The 14,953-nt window shown below is 38.2% G+C and overlaps 1 long non-coding RNA gene across 4 annotated transcripts in view; it reads right to left on the bottom strand.

The window, feature by feature from the left end:
- Positions 1-14,953, bottom strand: part of LOC119544868 — a 186,713-nt gene that overhangs the window by 4,468 nt on the left and 167,292 nt on the right. The window contains exon 7 of one of the 4 annotated variants that reach the window (XR_005218946.1): positions 5,507-5,614. The exons of the other annotated variants lie outside the window; for them this stretch is intronic. This is a non-coding gene — a long non-coding RNA (uncharacterized LOC119544868). The remainder of the gene's footprint in view (positions 1-5,506; positions 5,615-14,953) is intronic. 4 annotated transcript variants of the gene reach the window in all.

Below are 14,953 nucleotides of genomic sequence, written 5' to 3'. Positions count from 1 at the left end.
CACCATTTGTAATTAATTTATATTGAACAGAAAATATAACTTGATAGGCAAATAGCACATAAATTGTATTGTTTTGAAGAATCTTGTGTATTTTAAATAAAATAGATAAAATTAGGATTTCAGAGATAGGATGTTATTATATAGGAAAAATTGACTCCTAAATATGTAAAACTCATAGCAGCATAAATGTTTATTCGGTCAGATTAAGCTAGTGCATAAACCATTTTGAAGTGATACACACAGATGCTCTACTTTATATATATATAATTAGGTAATTAATTATTTGTCACTATACTAAATGGCTCACTTCAAGATCAAAGCTAAGACTGGGCTTATTTTTAGGACAGTATGGCAAATAGAGTACAGCCCTTGACAACTGTGGTTTTACGTAGACTCTGGAGTCACACCGCTTGGGTACAAATCCTTTTGCTACTTATTAGCCATGTGACCTTGAACAATTTAGGTAGTATTCCTATGCTTCAATTTCAAATTTATATGTAGGAACAACAACAGTTGCACCTACTTTGCAGGGCTGTAATAAGGATTTAAAAAGAGAAAAACATATTAAAGGCTTAGCACATGAAGTTATGGAACAGTCAGTACCTAATGAACGTGAGCCCTATACATATAAAACAACTGATGCAATTAGGGTGGTGGAATTGGGGAAGATTAAAATCCTTTTTTTTTTTTCTTTCTTTCTTAATGGGAGGCAAAGGAAAACAAGATAAACAGCAAGAACTCTGCCTTAAAATAGATCTGGATTCAAATCCTAACTCTGACATTCACCTTAAGAGAGTTACTTAGCCCTGTGTTTCAGTTTCCTTTTGAATAAATGAGGAAAACCATACCTAATTCAGAGTGCTGTTGAAGAGTCAATGAAATGACAATATTAAGGCCCCTTCCAAAGCTTGACCCATTAGAGTTGTTTAACAAATGTTAGTTTTCATCCACTACCTTCCCTAATAAATACAAAGGTAAAGGAAACATGTCTGGTGTTCTATAGAAATTTACAGATGTAGTAACTCACAAAGGTGGTTGCTTCCATTAATCTAAATTCTCCAGGAAGGATTTCAGTGGTGCATTGATTTTCTAAAAGCTACCCAAACACAGGAGGACTTGGGTATACCCTGATACAGTCAAAGCCCATCACTCATCTGTTGCAGGGGAGATAGCATTTCAACTCATGCACAGATTAATTGTACATGTTAACAACACAGTATTTACATAAAAGTCATTGTAGCTTTTGTACTAATCATGGAACAATGGGCATGATATTCACTCTTCCTTAGATATCTTCAGAAAAAATACTGGGGGCACCACATCCACTTCATGGCTGTTGGGTATTGAATCATGTCCCATGCGAAAGGTCCAAATCCCTGGTCCTGTGGGTATAAATAGGACCTCTGAAGAAGTTATTAGGTAAGATGTGCCCAAACTGAATAAGCATGGGCTTTAATTCAATGTGGCTGAAGTCCTTACAAGCATAGGAAATTGGATAAAAAAGAGAAGCCACAGGAGAAACAAGAAGCTGGAAGTCACCAGAACCTGGAAGAGAAAGGAGAGGATGCAGCCCTGTGCATTGCCATGTGACAGACAAGCCAAGGAATCAGCCAGGTGATACCCACCCCTGGGAGCAAGCCAGCCTTCTAGCCTCAGAAACTGTGAGCCAATAAACTCCTGTTGTTAAGCCAACACATTGTAATGGTATTTGTTTTAGCAGCTGGGAAACTGAAACAATGACCATGCATTTGACTGACAGCTGGTTGAAATTCTTATGCATGCTGACGTCCTAGGTAACTTTCCCAATATATTTTATTCATTCCTCAACTGAATGGGAGTGAGACCATTAGTTCTTAAAGGATAGAAAACACAGCTACTATAACTAATACACAGAAATGAGACAATCTTATATCACTATTGTTATCTATTTTTAAGTAAGTCTTTATGAGGCCAACAAAGATGGTGATTACAAACAGTGAAAAGTGGGGAGGAAACATATAAATGAATGTTTCAAAGAACTGGGGAATTAAATCTGAGCCTATATTATCCTAATCTGTACTATCATAAGGGAACCAAATACAGTTCAAAGATTACATCCATTTTTGTAAAGCCAAAGATTTATCCTAATCATTCAATATTGACCATTTCTGCTTTGAAGATCCTATCTCAGCAGAGAGGGAATTGGAACTAGCAACTTTCCCAAGGTTTTCTTGTTCCCTTTTCTTAAGTCACTTCTAAGTAAATCAAGTGTTTAATCCTTTGAAAGCGCAACTTCTCTGGAACCAGCAGACGCCCTCCTCTTTCTTCTCATCCCTTTCTGCATCTACAGTTTTTGCCACTGGATTCACATGCAATTTGGAACGTATGAAAAATGTGCAGCTCTCTGTTAGGAATAACACAAGGCAACAGAAGAAATATTTAAAAGAGTCCAAGACCTCATGGAATGTATATTATACTCTTGGAGGCAACAACAATGTATTTTAAATAATTATAGAAAAATGTATGGCAACGTATTATGGAAAACTTAACTGTGTTGTTCAGGAGATATGTGAACAAAATGGCCCATTAAAAAATGCATGTATAAAGCCAGGTGGGGTTTAAGGTTCCCTTTACTGGGGTGTAGTTCTGACCTAAGAATTCTAGACACTTCATTCTGCCTCCCACATGTACAAAGTCTGACTCTACACTAATGAAACAGAAATCACTCATCATACACACAAATCTTTCTCATTATCGTATAAACATATGCAAACTTTAAAATACAGTTTCCAATTTTATTTTATTTTTATTATTATTTTCTTTTACCTCTAATTACTCTTTTTTTTTTTTTTCCCTCCCTGGTTTGGTAAAGTAGATCCTGTAGGGCAAAACAATTGGTGACCAGGTTTAATGAAACTAGGCAATCGCTGGCTGCAATGGCTCCTTCTCAAACAAAAGCTGTGTTCTATTAGTATTCAGTAACTCCTTGGAAAGGACATAAAGCACAAGACACCAGGCAGCATTTTACATGTCATTATCAGCCGTTCTGTGATGAAACTGCTGTCTTGGAAAATGCATCTGCCTTCCTTGGGAGATTGCTAAGCACTAGAGAATGAAAGAACCTGCAATTTCTAGGCTTTGTGGTTTTGCTTTGAATAGCAGCCAGTGTCAAAAGGCATGTGTGTCATTTCTGTTTGGTCTGATCCCAAACTAAGAAGCTTGTATAACCAACACCAAAGCTAGTTTTTGTTGATGAAGTAAAAATTCACTAAATCAAATATATTCCCTAATGGACTCTAACTGCTTTTCAATTTTTCCTTATAACTGGAAAGGGTTAAAAAAACATTTCACTTCAGTTAGGCAAGATTATAATGCTATTTTAATTCAAGCTTCTTTTTTGATCAACTGATCACAATATTCTAGATGATAAATGGTTGTTTGGTGTTCCCTGGGACTTCAATTATTCTTTGGAGCTCTAATAGACATCTTTGGACATTTTCCTTTCCATTCACTCTAAACTTCTCTTTCGGATTCTGTCCTGACAGTCTCCAGCATCATCCTGAACTGGAGTGATGGGACGTACTGCTTTCTCAAAGTTGTAGCTTTGTACGTGCATGTTTCTGCTGTGAGCTGCTGACATGACATTATCAAAGTTCCAAGAAAAAGGCCAAGGAGTTCTTTCCTATAACAAAATCCTTATTTCATTTCAACCATTCTACCTAGTCATAGGATCTGACAATATAAAAATGGCAGGAACAGTTGTTTCAAAGCCTGGATGGACACTTGACTTGTGTTCCTTGCACAGCATACATTTAAATGGTTGTCAGAACAACAGAGTGGTGCTGACGCCAACCCTCTACTGAGAATTAGTTCCTGTAGGCAGCCTTTCTACCAGGGCTGCAAGTTCAAATAATGATAGCCGACACTTACTGAGCACCTGCTATGCCAGGAACTATTCCTTGTGGCTTTATGTGAACTGACTTCAATTGATCTTCATAGACCTCTTATAAGGAGGGTCTTATTTTCTCCATATCAGAGATGAGAAAATTTGCCCAGGGTTAAACCACTAGGAAATGAGGACAGTAGGATTTGCTGCCAAGTTGTGTAGGCCCGAGTCTACTTTCTTAACCATGACTCAGCTCTGTGAGTCAAGCATTTTTAAGGCCAAGGTAGGTCATAGAAGTAAGTTAAGTGGACAATTCCAGCTTATTTTTACCATGTTGCAATGTGGATCTGATATTGTCATACCTTTTTATATTGCAAAAGAGAAACCCTGATAATTTATTTGAAGGCTCACTTTTATAAATGTTGAATATTAATTTTAAAATGTTTTCATGCACTTCTTTGGAAAATGGCACAATTCTGAAAACCATGAGATTCCAACCTCTGCTTGAGACACATGGACCCACTGGAATACAGCATAAATTGCTTGATAAACTGTTCACATTTTTTAAGAACAAAATTTCAGAATTGTTGGGCTGAGGTCCACGTAGTGCATTTTGGCCATCATCCTGTCCCAGGAGAGAACTGTCTATAGTTTATCAGCTCATTTCATTGCCTGACTACTAAAATTGTTAGAAAAATCTTCCTTCTATTATATCAAAATAGTCCTTTTTTTATTTGACTCCAGTGATCTTAGTTCTGTCCTCCGAGCTATACCACTAAGACAAATCTTTCGTCTACAAAATACTCTTTAAGATTTTTGAAGACAGCTAACATGTTCTTTCATCTTCTGTTTTAAATTCCACAAGGACAAGTCTTTCAATAGTTTCCATGACATGGGTTTGAAAACTTTAACCATCTTTGATATAAAGACAAACAATCACTTTTATCAAGCATGTTTTATGTGGTATACTGATAATCTCCAAATTTTTTGATTCACAATGCCCCACTGGAAAAAGTATTTTGCGTACATATTGTTAATATATTTATTATTTATTATATATCATAAAGATAGCTTTATAAATAATGTATGTGTAGCTTTGTTATTTGCCAATATATCAAGGCGTGTATACTTTTAGTGCAGGGTTTCTCAATCTTACCATTACTGAAATTTGGGGGCAGAAAATTCTTTGTTGTGGGGGGCTTTCCTATGCATTGTGGAGATTTAGCAACACCCCTGAACTCTACCCCACAAGATGCAGTAGTATCACCCGACTTTTGACAATAAAAATGTCTCTAGACTTTCCAGCGGTTTGTTGAGAACCACTGGTTCAGGGCAAATTTTATCATTCAATGTTATAGATACAAATCCATAGTTCAGATCTTTTCTTGCTAATTTTGATAATTTCCCTGGCCGACTTCTTGAAGATTTTGTTTAGGCTGTTGTTGCATTTCTTTTCATGTATACCTAATGAGTAGTTTGCTCTACTCCTAAAGAGACAATGCACTTCCATTTGCTTTGGTTTACTTGATCTACCATTATTCCTGCTATGTTTTATCTGGGGCCTCTTTGAAAGCATTTTCTCAAGTTACTTCCTAAACCCATTTAATTGGGCCCATTTAAATTGAGTTTGTCACCACTCACTGGAAGGATGTGAGAAGGCACCACGGTGGGACTCCGGCTCTAACCTTGCGTCAGAAGCGTGGCACGTGATGTAAGACCATCTAACTTGTGGTCCCAGGGAGTAGCAATCTGTAGAATAAGTATCACTGAAGTTTAGTGAATTTCTTTTTCTATATAAAATGGAGATATTTATAGCAATTCTAATGTCTTGCCTTCACTCCAAAGTATTATCTTTCTTCCCCTTGGAATGTATAGATCCTGCTATGGAGACCACTAGACACAGCGATAGACCTTCCAGGCCCCTTATCTTATTTATTTCAGATTGAAAAGATCCCACTAAAATATGGAACTGGAACAAGAACAGAAAGGCCTTCTACCTAGTGCCAGGATCAGGAGGGCCTTCACTTCCTGTGTAACATACTCCAACTTCCTCCTATCGAGGGTTTTGGCATGTGAATGGCAAGTTGAATCCCACTGCACTTGCTGAGAGTTACAGCCTCTTTCCTTTATAAACCAGCCTTTAAGCAAGACTTCATATAATTAAAATTCTTCCCCTGTTTATGAGATCTTCTCAAAATTGTATTTTTATGACTGCTTTGGATCTCTGTCCCCTGTGCCTGCCTAGTGTCTCTTCCCCTTCTTGTCACAACTTCACTCCTTCCCTCTCTGTCCATATGCTGGATTACAGAGCAATCCAAGCTGGACTAATTAGTTGTTCTTTCTCCTTGGAATATAAGTCTTGGAGTGACCTAAATATGAAAACTACTGTGGTGTTCACAATACCTGATCTGCACTCTGACTCAACTGTCACTTGGTACTGCAACTTAGAGCTCCAGGCTGGCCTGGACCCCGTTCTTCCAAAGGCCTTTATTCAACTTCTCCTTTAATTCTGTGGACCTTACCAAAGATAGACTTGGCTACTTTTGCTTAACATAAAAAATAAAAAAAAAAAAACCTAAAGGATACAAGCTTTAAATACATTTGCTCTCCTTAACAGCTTTGTGTTATCTCAAAACGTGATAATTACATCTCCCTAAAACTTCATCCAAGATCTTTCAGAATCAGGATTGTGCTTCCTATATTAGAGCCTTTTTGTTTTTGTACACTGACCATAAATAAACAAAATTTTAAAACAATAACAGCAGCTCGAATGTCTTAGGTGTTCATGATATGCCAGACACATTTTAAGTGTTTTACTTTTTTTAAAATAAACTTCATTTTGGAATAATAGAAAAGTTGCAAAGATAGTACAGAGAGTTCCCACATACCCTTCACCCAGCTCCCCCAGTGTTAACATCCTACATAAACACAGTACATTTGTCAAAACTAAGATGATAGTTTAGGTGCCTTGCTATTAGCTAAGCTACAGACTATTTGGATTTTACCAGCCTTCCGCCAATGTCCTTTTCCTGTTCCAGGATTCAATCCAGGCCCCACATGGTAGTTAGAATTGCTTTATGCTATCATTTCATTTCATTCTCACAACAACACTATGGCACAAGCACTATTATTTTCCCCATTTTACAAACAAGGAGACAGAGACACAGAGAACATAAGCAGTTGGTGAAAGTCACACACTAAGTGACAAAACTAAGATCTGAACCCAGTGGCCTGGTTCCAGAGCCTTTTTTCTTAACCCTTAAGTTGTCCTACCTTTTTTAAAAAAATAAATCCTAACTGTTATACTCTCCCTAATGCTAACCTTTAAATGGGTTTAGTTTGTGTGCTTTGTTCTTGGTGGACTTCTGCCAGTCCCAGGGATTACTAAGAGCCCTTGGCAATGTGCACACAAACCATCTCTTGACTAATTCCTTCTCAGGTTCTGCTGGGATTAGTGTCAAATCTCAGCATGCTACATAGTACAGAATTGACCTGTGTAGAAAATGAAGTTATTTCCCCATCCCTAGTCTTCAAGAACAGAGCTTCTCATACTTTAACTTGTGTGTGAATCACTGGGATCATGTTAAAATGTAGATCCTGCAGGTGTGAGGTGGAGCCTGTGAATCTGCATTTCCATCAGGGTCCCAGGGGTCCCTCAAGCTGCTGGTCTGCGCTGCACACTTCAAGCAGTGAGGCCCAGGTTCTGCTCCTGTTTTCCACATTTGTTCGGATTGGCCATCTTTGTTTCCTCATATGCTGGAGGAAAATTTGCCTGGGTTTAAATAAAGGAAATGGTTTTGGACTATTCTCTCAGAGCCTTTTCACCTGTCTCAGACATCAGTTTTATTAAATACAGTTTGTTAGCTCCTTAACTTTTGGATTTCCATTTTGCATATAGGAATTATTGAAGCAAAGCAGCTGTTTACCAGTTTTGTTATTCTGAGCTCTGTCATTTATTAATAATCCTTCCTAAGCAGCAAGCCTCTTTCTTCCCAAGCCATTCTTATCCCAATCCATCTAAAGGTGCTTTAATTGTTACTAGCATTTTCACAAGCCTTAATTTCCACTAAACCATTAGCTTCCTTGGCATTACACCTCCTGAGTTGGGCCAGTGTTTGTTTTTGTTTTTTTAAATCTATCTTAGGCCATGCATTCTTCCTTCCATCTTCCACGTGGGGTGTTTTAAAATCTGAGTGGCTTGTAAAGTTTCTTGTGCAGCCACATTGATTTCTTTTTATATCACCACTCACTCCAGGCACCTCCGGATTTCTTCCTCTTTGGAAATGTTTGCAGTTGCAGTAATATCATGTCCCTTTTCTATTCCTTGGTTCCTTGTTTGCTTATTTTAAGAATATCCATCTCCCATTCTTTCAGAATATCTAGCCAAATAATGCATATATTTTATATGTTTTCTTAGAACCTTTTGCAATCTGCATTTATAAAGCCTGGGTATAAATCTGATAGATTCATTATATTCTTTTTTGGCAATCATCCGCTCTAAGAAGACATTGTTTCTTACTTTGGAGTTTCCTATTATTCAGAGCCTGCCGACATGTCCTTCCTTGTACGGTAGAATTAAATCCAGACTAGCAGTTCTCACCATGGCTACTTTCACTTTCTGGAAGATAAAAGTGCCAGTTTTTCCTCTGGGCTAAGCACTTGCATACTTTTGTATTTTTGGGGTTTTTTGTTTTTTGTTTTTTTAATGGAAAAAATGAAAAATCTCAGGCCATTCTCTGCAGAATTGACCTGAGCACATACAGGGACAAATGTGCTAGAAAAGCACTCTCACTCTAAAGGTTGGATCACAGGGGAAGGAGTCAGGGCTTTGGTGGTTCAAAGCTCTCAGCAAATACAGCAGATCATCTGGGCAGTCAGCAGAGACCTTACCACCACTGTATCTGTCATAGTTAAACTGTTCAATTCACAATTGTTTAGCTCAAACTGCAACCACGATGTGTGTGTATGTGTGGGGGGGGGGGGTGGGCAGGGCAAGCATCTGTAAATAAATAAACAACCAATCTCTGGGGTTTGAGTTTTCTGGAATTGTGGTTTTAAAACTAGGATGAAAATGTGCAGAGAAGTGATAGGTGCATGATTTCAGGGAGCAGGTAGCACCATGGGCTTGTTTGCCCACTAGGCACACAGACTGTGCACGAATCCAGGGCACAGGGGCTTAGGGTGAGCAATGCCTTGGTCTCAGCTGCACCCACTGAACTTGGCCACCTGGAGAAGCAGTGGCCTGCACTAGGCAACTGGGGACAGAATCATTAGTCATAGGTAGACTCAGGCATCGGTTGTGCTCTTTGGTTCTCCCATAACTACTCAAGTATTGGTGAACAACTGATATACTCCCTGCAGTGAGTAATAAAAATATACTCTGTTTAGAGGGAAAAGTAGAGGTAAAGAAAGAAATGTATCAAAGGGAAGGAGGTGAGAGGAGAAGCAGCCCACAAATACACTACTATATGAGCTGTGGGCAGATAGCTAGTTGTCTTGAGCCCTGAGTCCTGACCTTTCTTTATATACATGATATACATATTAACAACTCAATTGTGAAAGATACAGCTGCAAATATATAGCCCTAATCCTAAATACTCTGAGTTTTTGTTATCTCACGCTGCATTAAATTTACCCCAAAACATTGTGGTTTAAAATAACAGCCATTTATTTTTCCTCATTATTCTGCATATCAGCAGCACAGGCAAGGCTCAGCCTGGGTTATTCATTTGTCTGCATTCACCTGGTGGCTAAGCAAGGCTGGCTAGTCCCAAAGTGCTTCACTTGCATATCTGGTTCTTTGTGTTCCTGAATGCAGCCTCTCTCTTTCTATGTAGCTAACTTGGCCTTCCTCACTGTGTGAAGGTCCCAGTGTAGCAGGACTTTGTTACAGCTATCCGTTGCTGTGTAACAAAACATTAATTTAGTATTGTTTCTCATTGTGTTGGAGACTCTCATGAGGCTGCTGTCAGATATCAAATGGGGCTTAATTTTCTAAGGCTTGACAAAGTGGGCTGCCCAAAAGACTCAGGCACATGACTGGAACTTGATGTTGGCTGTTACCAAGATCTCAGCTGGGAACAGCAACTGGAGCACCTACCTATGGCCTCTCCAGTTAACCTTGTCTTCTCAGAGCATGGCAGCTGGGTTCTGAGAGGCAGCATCCCAACAGAGAATGTTCCAAGAGACCCAGGAAGAAGTTTGAGGCTGTTTATGACTTGGCCTGAAAGCTACATAGCATCATCTCAGATCCTCCCCATTTGTGAAGAGCAAGTCACAGGACCAGCACAGACTCAAGCAAAGGGAACTCCAGAAGGAGCATGCACACTGGAAGACATGTCCCGTGGCAGCAGGGGGGCGGAGGCACATCTTCAGTGACTATCTACCACAGACTCCTTAAATTGTTTCTGGCTTCCAAGAGTAGCATTCTAAGAAGAGTAAAAGCAGAAATTGCAGATGTCTCAAGTCCTGGCCTCCAAGGTTGCTCAGTACCACTTCTGCTGCCGTCTAGCGGTCTAAATCAGTTACGCAGCCCAAATTCAAGAGAAAGGGTCCTATCCTACTTCCCAATGGGAAGAGTGGTAATTACTGAAATGATCCAATATTAGGAATGGGACAAATCTTGGAAATGGTTCAGATATTCTCATATTAGTACTTTAATTGAAATAAAAAATGATATATTATGAAAAAATTATACTTTTTATATCAAAAACACTAATATTGACCTAACCCATTGGACCTTTTTCATTAAAGATCCAGGATCATTAGACATTTTCTAAACTTGGGAATTTGGTGACAATTTTATACCACTAGGATAAGCAAAATTTTTGTGTTTATCCAAGTTAAAGTAAATTTTTAGAGTTTTGATTTTGGTGTGATTGGGGGCCTAAACAAACAGAAAATCACTTTAAAACCTGTGTTAATGAATCCATGGTATTTGAAACTTTGACTTTCATTATATTGACCAAATGCTTAAATCTGTCATTGTAACAGCAACCATCTTAGAAATGAAGTGAACATGGCTATGAAACTGAAAAAGTATTAGCTGATGTCTGTCCCTGGAAATATATGCCATGATAAGTTTCCAGTCTTGATGATTTTTACCCAAAGTTTTTTTTTCTTTTCAAACTCTTTAGTAAGACTCTGTTTAATACTTCTAAAATAAACCAAAATATTCCCTCTAATATAAAATCTCATAGAACCTAAAATCTGCATCTCTCCCAAAGATGCTTCCTTCCTCCTTAGATGTTTCAAAACAGGGATGAAAGATGGTGATGGAATCAGATGATAAATGGTGTTAAGGTAACATTCATTAACTCAGTCAACACAGCTTTGTTAAGCATTTACTAAGTGTCAGATATTATCCTAGGATTCAGGCAAATATCCTTCCCTATTTTATTCAGAGTTTATTATGATTTAAGTTTTATATTTACTATTTTAACCCATCTGGAATATACATTGATATAAAGTATGAAATATAGGAAGCATAATCCTGATTCTGCAACTGCTAATTTCAAATACTCTCATTATTATATTTAAATGTTTATAAACCCACAGATCTGATTCTGGGCTTCATCAGTCTATTCCATTAACCCCTATCTTCTTTCACTCCCTCAATGATCACTGCTTTAAATATGTTGCTAGAATTTTTGTTGTTGTTTTAACATCTAGCAAAGAGAAGGACACTATTGTAGTTGAAATTTGGGCTCCGTGGTCAGTCTGCCTAGATTCAAATCTAGGCTCCACTCCTTGGACCAGTTACTAACCTCCTTTAAGCTCAGTCTAATTGTCTACAAAATAGTAATGATGCTAATATTTGCATTATAAAATTTATTTAAAATCTGTTTTAATTGGTTAAGGAATGGTAGATAAAACAAAAATAGATTTAAAATCTCTGTGGTTTGATACGGTGGAAGGTTATTTCCTATTCCTATGAAATTCAGTGGGTATTCTTGATTGGATGGTAGCTGTGCCAGTTTGAATATATTGTGTCCCCCAAACGCCATTACCTTTGATGTAATCTTGTGTGGGCAGATGTTATCAGTGTTGATTAGATTGTAATTCTTTGAGTGTCTCTTTGGAATGTGCCCCACCCAGCTGTGGGTGATTACTCTGATTGGATAATTTCCATGGAGGTGTTGCTCCGCCCATTTGGCATGGGTCTAAGTTGATTAGTGGAGCCATATAAATGAGCTGACATAACAGAAGGAACTCAGTGCAGCTAAGAGTGAACTTTTGAAGATGAGCTACAGCCAAGAGGGACACTTTGAAGAATGCACAGGAGCTGAGAGAGGAGCTGCAGCTTACAGAGACATTTTGGAGATGACCTTTGAAAGCAGACTTTTGCTCCGGAGAAGCGAAGAGAGGACAAATGCCCCAAGAGCAACTGACAGTGACATTTTGGAGAGAAGCAGAAGCCTAGAGAGGAACATCCTGGGAGAAAGCCATTTTGAAACCGGAACTCCAGAAAAGACACCAGCCATGTGCCTTCCCAGCTGAACAGAGTTTTTTCTGGACACCATTGGCCATCCTCCAGTGAAAGTACCCAATTGCTAATATGTTACCTTGGAAACTTTATGGCCTTAAGACTGTAACTGTGTAACCAAATAAACCCCCTTTTATAAAAGCCAATCCATTTCTGGTGTTTTGCATTCCAGCAGCATTAGCAAACTAGAACAGTAGCCTTCTTCAGGACTCTTCTGGCTTTACTCTTGAGGGGAAGGGGAAAGCGCACAGGTGACCTCACATGGGAGGATTTATAAGCTAGAGCTTGCAGTGGTGCTTATCACTTACACTCACATCCATTACATGGTCACACCTAGTCTACACAAGGGTCCACTCGAGTGCCCGGGAAGGAGAGGAAATGGACTTGGTAAGTAAGGACTTGTCTTGACCTTATCTGGGAATCAGTGAGAAGTCATTAGAAACTGGGAGAGAAAAGAAATTAAAAGGAAATGGATGATGACAACCTGAAGTAGGTCAAGAGATGGAAAACAGATTCCAAATTCAATAGAATATGAAGTTAGGTGTCTTCACATGACTTTTGCCATTAGCATGTGAGCAAGAGTGATGTGTGATATTTCTGGGCAGAATCCTTTAAGAGCCAGTGTGTAATTCACCATGCATGCCCTGCCCCCACCCTGACCTTGCAATAATTGCCATGGTCCAGTCTGTGCAGGTCACCTAAGAACAATGCAGAGCAGAGCCCCCTGCTGACTCAAGATGGAAATGCAACATGAGTGTGAAATAAAACTTTGTCATTGTGAGCTCCTGTGATCTGAGGTTTGTCACTGCAGTTTAATAACAATCCATCTTGACTAATACATACATGAGGATGTATATCATAAAATGTAGACATTAGGTGTCAAAAGTTACACAAATGGAAGGCGCAAAAATAGAAAAAAGAGAATACTGGATTTGTCAAGATCAGCTATCCTAGATCATAATCATCGCTAGGATAGGGTCTAAATTTATACAGATGATTCAAGTCAATATGTTTATCATAACAATGACATTCTTTTAGAGTAATGTAAACTTGATGAAGTCTCAATTATTGATAAACCTGAACATTTTATGGTATCTGAGATTCTTTAATATCCCTGTCATTTGAAAGAGAATCTTTAAAACAACTTCCCAATCAAGAAAATTAGTAAAGCTCAAAAGGCTTAAATCTGTGGTTAATCTGTTCCAACACAGTTAAATATATACACAAGGAAATACATCACTTTTAACTGCCATAGTATATGATTCTTTTAACTCTTCAAATAGGTATTTAGTAATGAGCTTGCTGATGTTGATTTAAAACATGATTTGGGGTCTGTGAATAAACCAAAATGTTACTTGGTGATATTAAGCTTTACAGATTTGATGTTCTTTTTGCTCAGGAAATACTCTGAATTTATGAAAGCAGGCTGTTGTATGTAGGTTTTGCCATTTGTCTGTGAAAAAGGAAAAGGAGTGTTGCATTTTATGAGGAAAACTGATCAATTCCCTAGCGAATTGGTTTCTAGATTGAATGTTTTATTATGTAATCATGGGTATTTAGCAGAATTACATCCAGATAGTTTTTTGATGCTCATTTCCAACAAACAGAAATTCCTTCTCCTTGGGAAAAAATGCAAATAGGGTTTTGACAAATTGTGGAAGTAATCCCTGACAGAGTTCAGGTGGATGGGGGGAATCTCCGGTTTGTTATTTCAAAAAAATGTGTCATGACACATGTCAAATCTATGCTTCTTTTCACTTTCTTCAAATCCTAGACTTTCTAAGATGCTTAAGAAATTTGTTTCTCTATCCCAACTTTGCTATTTTGCATAGCAACTGCTGAAGAGAAATGCTTATTTATGACATTGCTCAAAAGCTACACTTTTTGGTTCATAATGTCTTCTATGGTTTTTGTTGTTGTTGTTGTTGTTGTATTATGCATACAATTTTTAAACTGCCCATTTACCTGGAAATATGTTGTGCTTGATTCATAAGTGACACTTAGAATGCTAACAACATGGGGGTCCTCTAGGAAAGTTGTGTAGGTGACCATGGCCCAGATAAAACACAAGGCAGACAGAAATTGAAAAGGAGTGTGTTTGTGTGTGTGTGTGCATGTCTTTGAAGGAAGGGCAATATTCTCACGTTAAGCCCAGAGAGACAGAGAGGTGATGTCTATTGGGAAAACGGCACAGTCAAGTCAAATCCTGCAAATGTGGAGAACCAGCCTCTTACTTTGTTCTAATGGCACTGTGGTGATATGTTTAGAGTTAAAATTAATATATATATATACACATATATATGTAAAATAGGTATACATAGTTGGTGCATGGTGAATTTTCAATAAATATTATCTATTATTATTATTCTATCACATATTTTTGTGTTTAATATGTAAAGCGATAATGGGGATTTTGCAACACTGCTACTCAATCTCACTCTACCCCCATCTCCCTTTCTATACAACCTACAGAAATTAGTAAATGGAGTTTTCTGGACCAAATGCTGGATCATTTTTGTGAGGTCAGGACCTTCATTCATCAATGCTCTATACATGTAGCTAGAGCAGAAGGCAGCCTTCCAACAAGAAACAGTAGCTTACCA

This window comes from Choloepus didactylus, chromosome 9 (assembly GCF_015220235.1).
Source record: "Choloepus didactylus isolate mChoDid1 chromosome 9, mChoDid1.pri, whole genome shotgun sequence".
Classification (NCBI taxonomy): Eukaryota; Metazoa; Chordata; class Mammalia; order Pilosa; family Megalonychidae; genus Choloepus; species Choloepus didactylus.
This window is presented reverse-complemented; position numbering and strand designations above follow the sequence as displayed.